This window comes from Myotis lucifugus, unplaced genomic scaffold (assembly GCF_000147115.1).
Source record: "Myotis lucifugus unplaced genomic scaffold, Myoluc2.0 scaffold_334, whole genome shotgun sequence".
NCBI lineage: Eukaryota > Metazoa > Chordata > Mammalia > Chiroptera > Vespertilionidae > Myotis > Myotis lucifugus.
Window position 1 is genome coordinate 142,017 of NW_005871382.1, and position 6,026 is coordinate 148,042.

General features: G+C 41.9%; 1 protein-coding gene and 1 long non-coding RNA gene across 2 annotated transcripts in view; both read right to left on the reverse strand.

Moving 5' to 3' along the window:
- ZNF396 (zinc finger protein 396) overlaps positions 1-508 on the reverse strand; it is an 8,942-nt gene extending 8,434 nt beyond the window's left edge. The window contains exon 1 of the mRNA XM_014466353.2: positions 465-508. The gene's annotated coding sequence lies outside the window, so the exon portion shown is untranslated. The remainder of the gene's footprint in view (positions 1-464) is intronic.
- Positions 509-2,842: 2,334 nt separating this feature from the next.
- On the reverse strand, positions 2,843-3,699 carry LOC111828341. The gene is made up of 2 exons (XR_002832183.1): positions 3,222-3,699; positions 2,843-3,102 (listed from the first exon to the last, which is right to left on the reverse strand). It is a non-coding gene; the product is annotated as an uncharacterized LOC111828341 (long non-coding RNA).
- Between the last annotated feature and the right edge of the window lie 2,327 nt (positions 3,700-6,026).

Here is a 6,026-nt window from a genome sequence, read left to right on the forward strand (position 1 = left end):
GCCGCCGAGCCTGCGCCATCCCACAGTTGCGCTCAGCGCTACACAGGAGACTGGGAGCGACACCCCGACCCCGATCCGCAGAGAGCCGGTAACGCACCCGGTCCCGGGAGGAAGGGCTGCGCCCGCAGTCCAGAGACCGGAGGCACCTGCGGAGAGAGCCGCCTCCCACTTGGAAACCTCTCTTCAGAGAGCGAGAGCCCAGCTCCCCGAGAGCTGGCGACCGAAAGGACCCAGAGACAGCCCCCCTTCCCCACCCCCCGAGGATGCGCGGACCCGCGAGGAGCGGCCGAGAGATGCGGGGCCGCGAGAGGAGAAGCGCTGGGCGCGTGATGAGGTGCAGAGGGTCTAAAGAGGGGTGCGCGGAGGAAGAGGCGGGCTGCACCCGGTGGCACCGCCCTCCCCCCGCCCCCCATCCCCGGGACGGACGCTCCTCGGGCCCACGGACGGGAGGCATCGGCGCTCACCTCGGGGCGGAAGGACGACCCGCGCTCTCGGGGAGGGCCGGGGCGCGGGGTCTGGAAGCTGCTTCCGGTCCTCCCGGCGGGCTGGGGGCGGAGCCTGGGGTAGCGGAGCGGTTGCCATGGAGACGAGCGGCCGCGTCTGGCTTTCGGAGGCGGGGCTCCTGAGCCGGGGGAAGCGATGACCTCCGCGGGTGGGCGTGCAGCCGCTCCGCCTCGCGGTTCACATCAGCAGCATTGCTGTTTATCAGAGTGCCTTTCCTGAACGATGGATTCCTCTTGCCATCACCCAGGAAGGTCATTACCACTTTCCAGGAACTAAAACCGCGGCTTCCGTGACTTGCCGAGGCCCGAGGGTCACCGCGAGGGGAGGCTCCCGTGCTGGCAGCCGCTGAGCACTCCCCGGTGGGCCCATCCCCGCCACGGGGCCACGCGGGGTCCGCTCCCAGGCGAGCGGGTTGGACCACCCACCCATGCTTTCTCAAGAGAACCTCATGGCCCTTAAAAGGGGTGAGACGACCTGCTCTCGAATGTCTGGGGACCAATATCTATGTCTATATTCCCTCAGAAAATCGTGTCGGTTTAAAAATTGGAGCCGGTGAGCTGCAAGGCCACAGCCCCACAAACGGGCTCTCTCCTCCCCCCCCCAGGGACTCGTGGGAATGTGTTTGTAGAAGGAAGTGGAGAGTTAGGGGACGACAGAGAAGCTTGAAAACCACTACTGTTCATGAATAAACAACAATAATGAGCAGAAATAAAGCGCTTTTGGTGTGATAGTGTATTAGTGCCGGGATCTGAACGTGTTGAGAGAGAAGGCTGGTGTGGTTCGTCTATACCAGATCTAGGCAATTCGGGGAGGAATTTGCACTTTAACCTACAGTGACATTAAATTTGAAGAAATTCTTGCTTCCACAAGGGGGCTTTCGCTGGATAGGATTTGTTGCTGAGTCACAAAGTGTAGAAGTAAAATGTATCTATGTTGATGGTGGGTAGGTTAAATGACTCAAGGCAACCAGGAATTTAAAACAATCCTTCCCAGGCAATGCAGGCAGTGGTGTGAAATAGGTGGTTTAGGGAGAAAATGGACAGCTGTCAAAAGCTGCAAGAATAAAGACCTGTGAAAAGCCATTGAATTTGGCAAAATGTGTGGGTGAATTCATGGGTTCTGATTCCAACAAATAGCCAGATCCACGCAGCTCAAGTTTAAAAAAATAAAAAAAAGCAAGCAGCAGCAGCCCTGGCTGGTTTGGCTCAGTGGATAGAGCGTAGGTCTGTGGACTGGGTTTGATTCCGGTCAAGGGCACATGTCTGGATCCCTAGAAGGGATCCCTAGAAGGGGGCGTGCAGGAGGCAGCCAATCAATTATTCATCACTGATGTTTCTATTTCTCTCCCTCTCTGAAATCAATAAAAAATAAATTTTAAAAAAAGCAAAATGTAAATGTGACAGGGGAAGGGAAAAAGGCAACCTACCAGACTTTGGAAGGTTAAAATGTTTGAAACAGGAAATACAAGACTTGGTCAGAGCTTTAAAGAAATAGCAGAATATGCTTTAGAACCTAAAGTTTAGATAACCTACGTGAAAGAAAATGGAGTGTTTCGAGTATGGGAGTAATATACACAAAGGTGAGAATATTTCCATGGAAAGTTTGGGAGAATCTGAGCACTTAGTTGTAGCATATTTGATGAAATAAACCAGTGGTGGCGTGCGGAGTCTCAGTGTAAGGGCTGAAAGTGCAGGGGAAAAGGTTTAAGGCTAAAACAGGTATTAGGCAGCCAATGGGCTAGTCTCAGCTAAGTTACTGAAGGATGGATCAAAGTTAAATTTGTTGTCTGGGTGGTGTGGCTCTATGAACCAGGAGGTCACAGTTTGATTCCCTATCAAGGCACATGCCCAGATTGTGGCCTTGATCCCCAGTGTGGGGCGTACGGGGGGGAAGACCATCAATGATTCTCTCTCATCATTGATGTACCTCTCTCTCTCTTCCTCTCTGAAATCTACATATTTATATATGTATATACATACATGTATATATATATATATTAAATTTGTTACATTGTGAGAAAGATTGTTACACAGACAAGTCCCATCAAGATAACAATAATGTAAACTGGGAGGGTAAAAAGCAAAGATTTTCTTGTTCAAAAAGGAAAATGCTATTGACCACTGATTACTATCAAAAAAGAATGGAAGCAGAGAAGTAGGAAAGGAATAACTTCAAATATCACAGGAAAAATATCTGACAATTATTGCTCTACAATGTGTTCAGGTATAGGACTAGGTTAGTCCCAATCATTGATAGGCACTGCAACCCAAACGAATATCGATCCAGGTATGAAATTTCCAATTGATAGAGGGAATAGAATGACACACCGTCTTCCACATTTGAAGAGACTTCCTTCGTTCAGAAATTACCAATTTTATTGGCCCATTACTTCTTTTGTCTGCTTTCATGCCACGTGCCTTTTGGCAAGTTCACTTCTTCACGATAGCACTTCCATCAAATAGGTTCTGAGACACAGTGAAGAGTGTGACAGGAAAACTTAAACAAAAATCCAAATCTATGAGTAATTGTATGTATTCAAAATACAGGTGGGAGAAAGGAATCTTGTCCTGATTCATCTTCAGGCACATTTAGGTACACCTATATGTAATTTAACAAGACAGTATCATAAACATTAAATACAAAATACCAAAACACCCACATATAGAAATTTCAACAAGAAATAACATAAAAAGAGAAGACAATTAACTCAAACAAACCCAAGATAGAGTTCCTCAATTTGGTCAGAAATCTCCATGAAGCTGAAATAAATTATCACAGAAAAAAATTAAAAGTAGAGTTCTTATTGATAATAGAGAAAACATAGTTGAGTTTTGTAATCACATATACATCACACTCTTATCCCTTAATCTCAACTTTTAGAATTAGGTTAAATTTTTTTCATAGTCAAAATTTTAATGTCTTATTAAATTTTTTATTTAATATTTTTAATATACCTGAGAAAAAGATAAAATTTTATATTCCCAATGCAATTTTAAAAATCTAATTGTTCTCATTTTCTGCTTTAAATTCCCAATTCAGCAGTCAATACTGTAGTCTCCCCTTTTCCCCAGGAAATCTCAATAAAAAATACTGAGCCCTGGCCAGTGGCTGTTGGTTTTAGTGTCATCCTGTACAACAAAAGGTGGTGGGTTTGATTTCCAGTCAGGGCACATACCTAGGTTGTGAGTTCAATCCCCTGTTGGGGTGCGTACGGGAGGCAACCAATCAATGTTTCTCGCACATCAACATCTCTCTCTCTCAAAATCAATGAACAAAAGAAAATTTTTTATAATGAAAGAGCCCTGGCCGGTGTTGCTCAGTGCATAGAGCAACAGCCCTTGGACCAAAGGGTTGCAGTTTTGATGCCCAGTCAAGGGCATGTAACTGGGTTGCAAGTTCGATCCCTGGCCCTAGTCGAGAGGCAACCATTCTATGTGGAGAGTAACCTTCTCACATCAATGTTTCTCACTGTCTCTCCCCTTGGCTTCCACTCTAGAAATCAATGGAAAGAATGTCCTTAGTAAAGATTGGCAAAAACAAAAACTGAAATATTTAACATGTAATAAATTAAATCAATTCTTAAATTTCTTGAACACTTATCATTTAGTTTTTTTCTTAGTTGACTCCCCTACATATTTTTTAAAGGCTGAAATTAATCATTTTGATAAATTTATTCCCTTTTCAGGTAAAAGATTAACTTCCATATTTAACAAAAAAATGTACTCCATTAAATATAATCAAGTTTCTTAAAATATTAGTTATAACATAAAATTTTAAAGCAGTATTATCTTATTCAGTATTGGAGATATTTTCTTGCAAATGGGAGCAGTAAGCAAACCAGTGCCATTCGGTCATTACACATAATCCCTTTGGAGATGCTTTCTAAGTATATCCTCTGTCTGACCAGCATATATTATATAATTAGAAGTTTATTACATGATGTCTTTATCTTCTCTGCCTTCTTCAGAATTTGTCTAACAGTGGATTTCACTAAGCCTGGTGCATGCTCAGCCCAGATCCACCTGATGTTCACCTGCTAAAAACCTGCAACAGCTAAACCACATTTTAAATCATCAAAATAACGCCTGTTTGACTGGATGCAAACTATTAGTTGAGAAGCAGAAGACCGGAAGATGATCAGAAAACAGAATGACCAAACAAACTTATTGAGGCAAGAGACTTTCAATCTGAGCACAGAGAACACTGACAACTGGCTCACTGGTCAAGAAAATAGAGACAGGGTTCACTCTACATTTTTGACAAGTAAGTTCTATAACAAAGGTTTTATATAGATAGAGCTTTACATTTAGAGAAAATAAAAAAATTATCTGACATAATGTATTTAGAAATTCCTATTTGACAATAAAGCTACTTGGTAAGGATGCTGCCATTTAGGTAAAGAGTTAATTTGTAGCATTTGTATACATAGATATTCTTTAATTTCATATGCTTCTTAGTCACACTTTATAACTTAAATTCTTAGTTTTGTGGTAAAGAATGCAGCTCTGCTCACTTCCAGGTAGAGACAAACTTTAAAGACTACAGACTGCTTTAGAGAAAGTTCAGTTCTTACAAAGTAGCTTTAAAATAGAGTATTGCAAAAAAAAAAAAATAGAGTATTGCTTTCCGATTTCCCATATTCATTTTCTTTTTTAGTTACAAAATTTCATAAAGCAATTGGTCACTGATCTCATAGTTTTTACTAATTTGAGTTAACCCCCAAACTAAAATCTGGTAAATAATCTAGTACCAAAATATCAAATTCTCAAATATCTCCCCACAAAATGTTTTGTAAACTGTCAAGTAATATCAAGATTATCTTAAGTCTGGCCGGGCGGGTAGTTTAGTCGGTTACAGAGTCGTCCTGATAACCAAGGTTGTGGGTTTGATCCCAGTCAGGCCACATACAAGAATCAACCAATGAATGTATAAGTGAAACAACAAATCGGTTTCCTTCTCTTTCTTCCTCTTTCTCTCAAATAAAACTGAAAAAAAGACTATCTTTTAGAGAATCAAATCAAAGCATTAATTAAACAAAGTTCTCTTGGATTACACAACATAGAACGATATTCCTTTTAACACTGAACCACCCCATTATTAATGTTATTTGCAAATACAACATATCTTAAATATTTGATTTACAAAATTTAAAAGTAACATACTTCCATATGGATAAGATACACCACAAGAATTTTGATATTCCCTTAAGTTCCTTAAAAGTAGATGTTAACTGTAACAAAAAGTCTACTCCACTTAAGAGATTTTAAATAGAAACCAGGAAGAATTTCTTAATCCACAACTAGATGATAAAATGGCGAGGATGCTGAAGAAGGTTAAGTCCACGTGAGCTTCAAGAACGGAAATCATCCATCCATCTTTGAATATTAGACATTTGCTGGCCTGAAGACCAAAGTCAGACTATAGAATAGTGTAGGTCCTTCCAGTTCACATTCTGGTATTTTGGCACAAAATGAGGATAGGTCACAAAACCTACAGACACTTTCAAGTTTGTTTTTTAAATA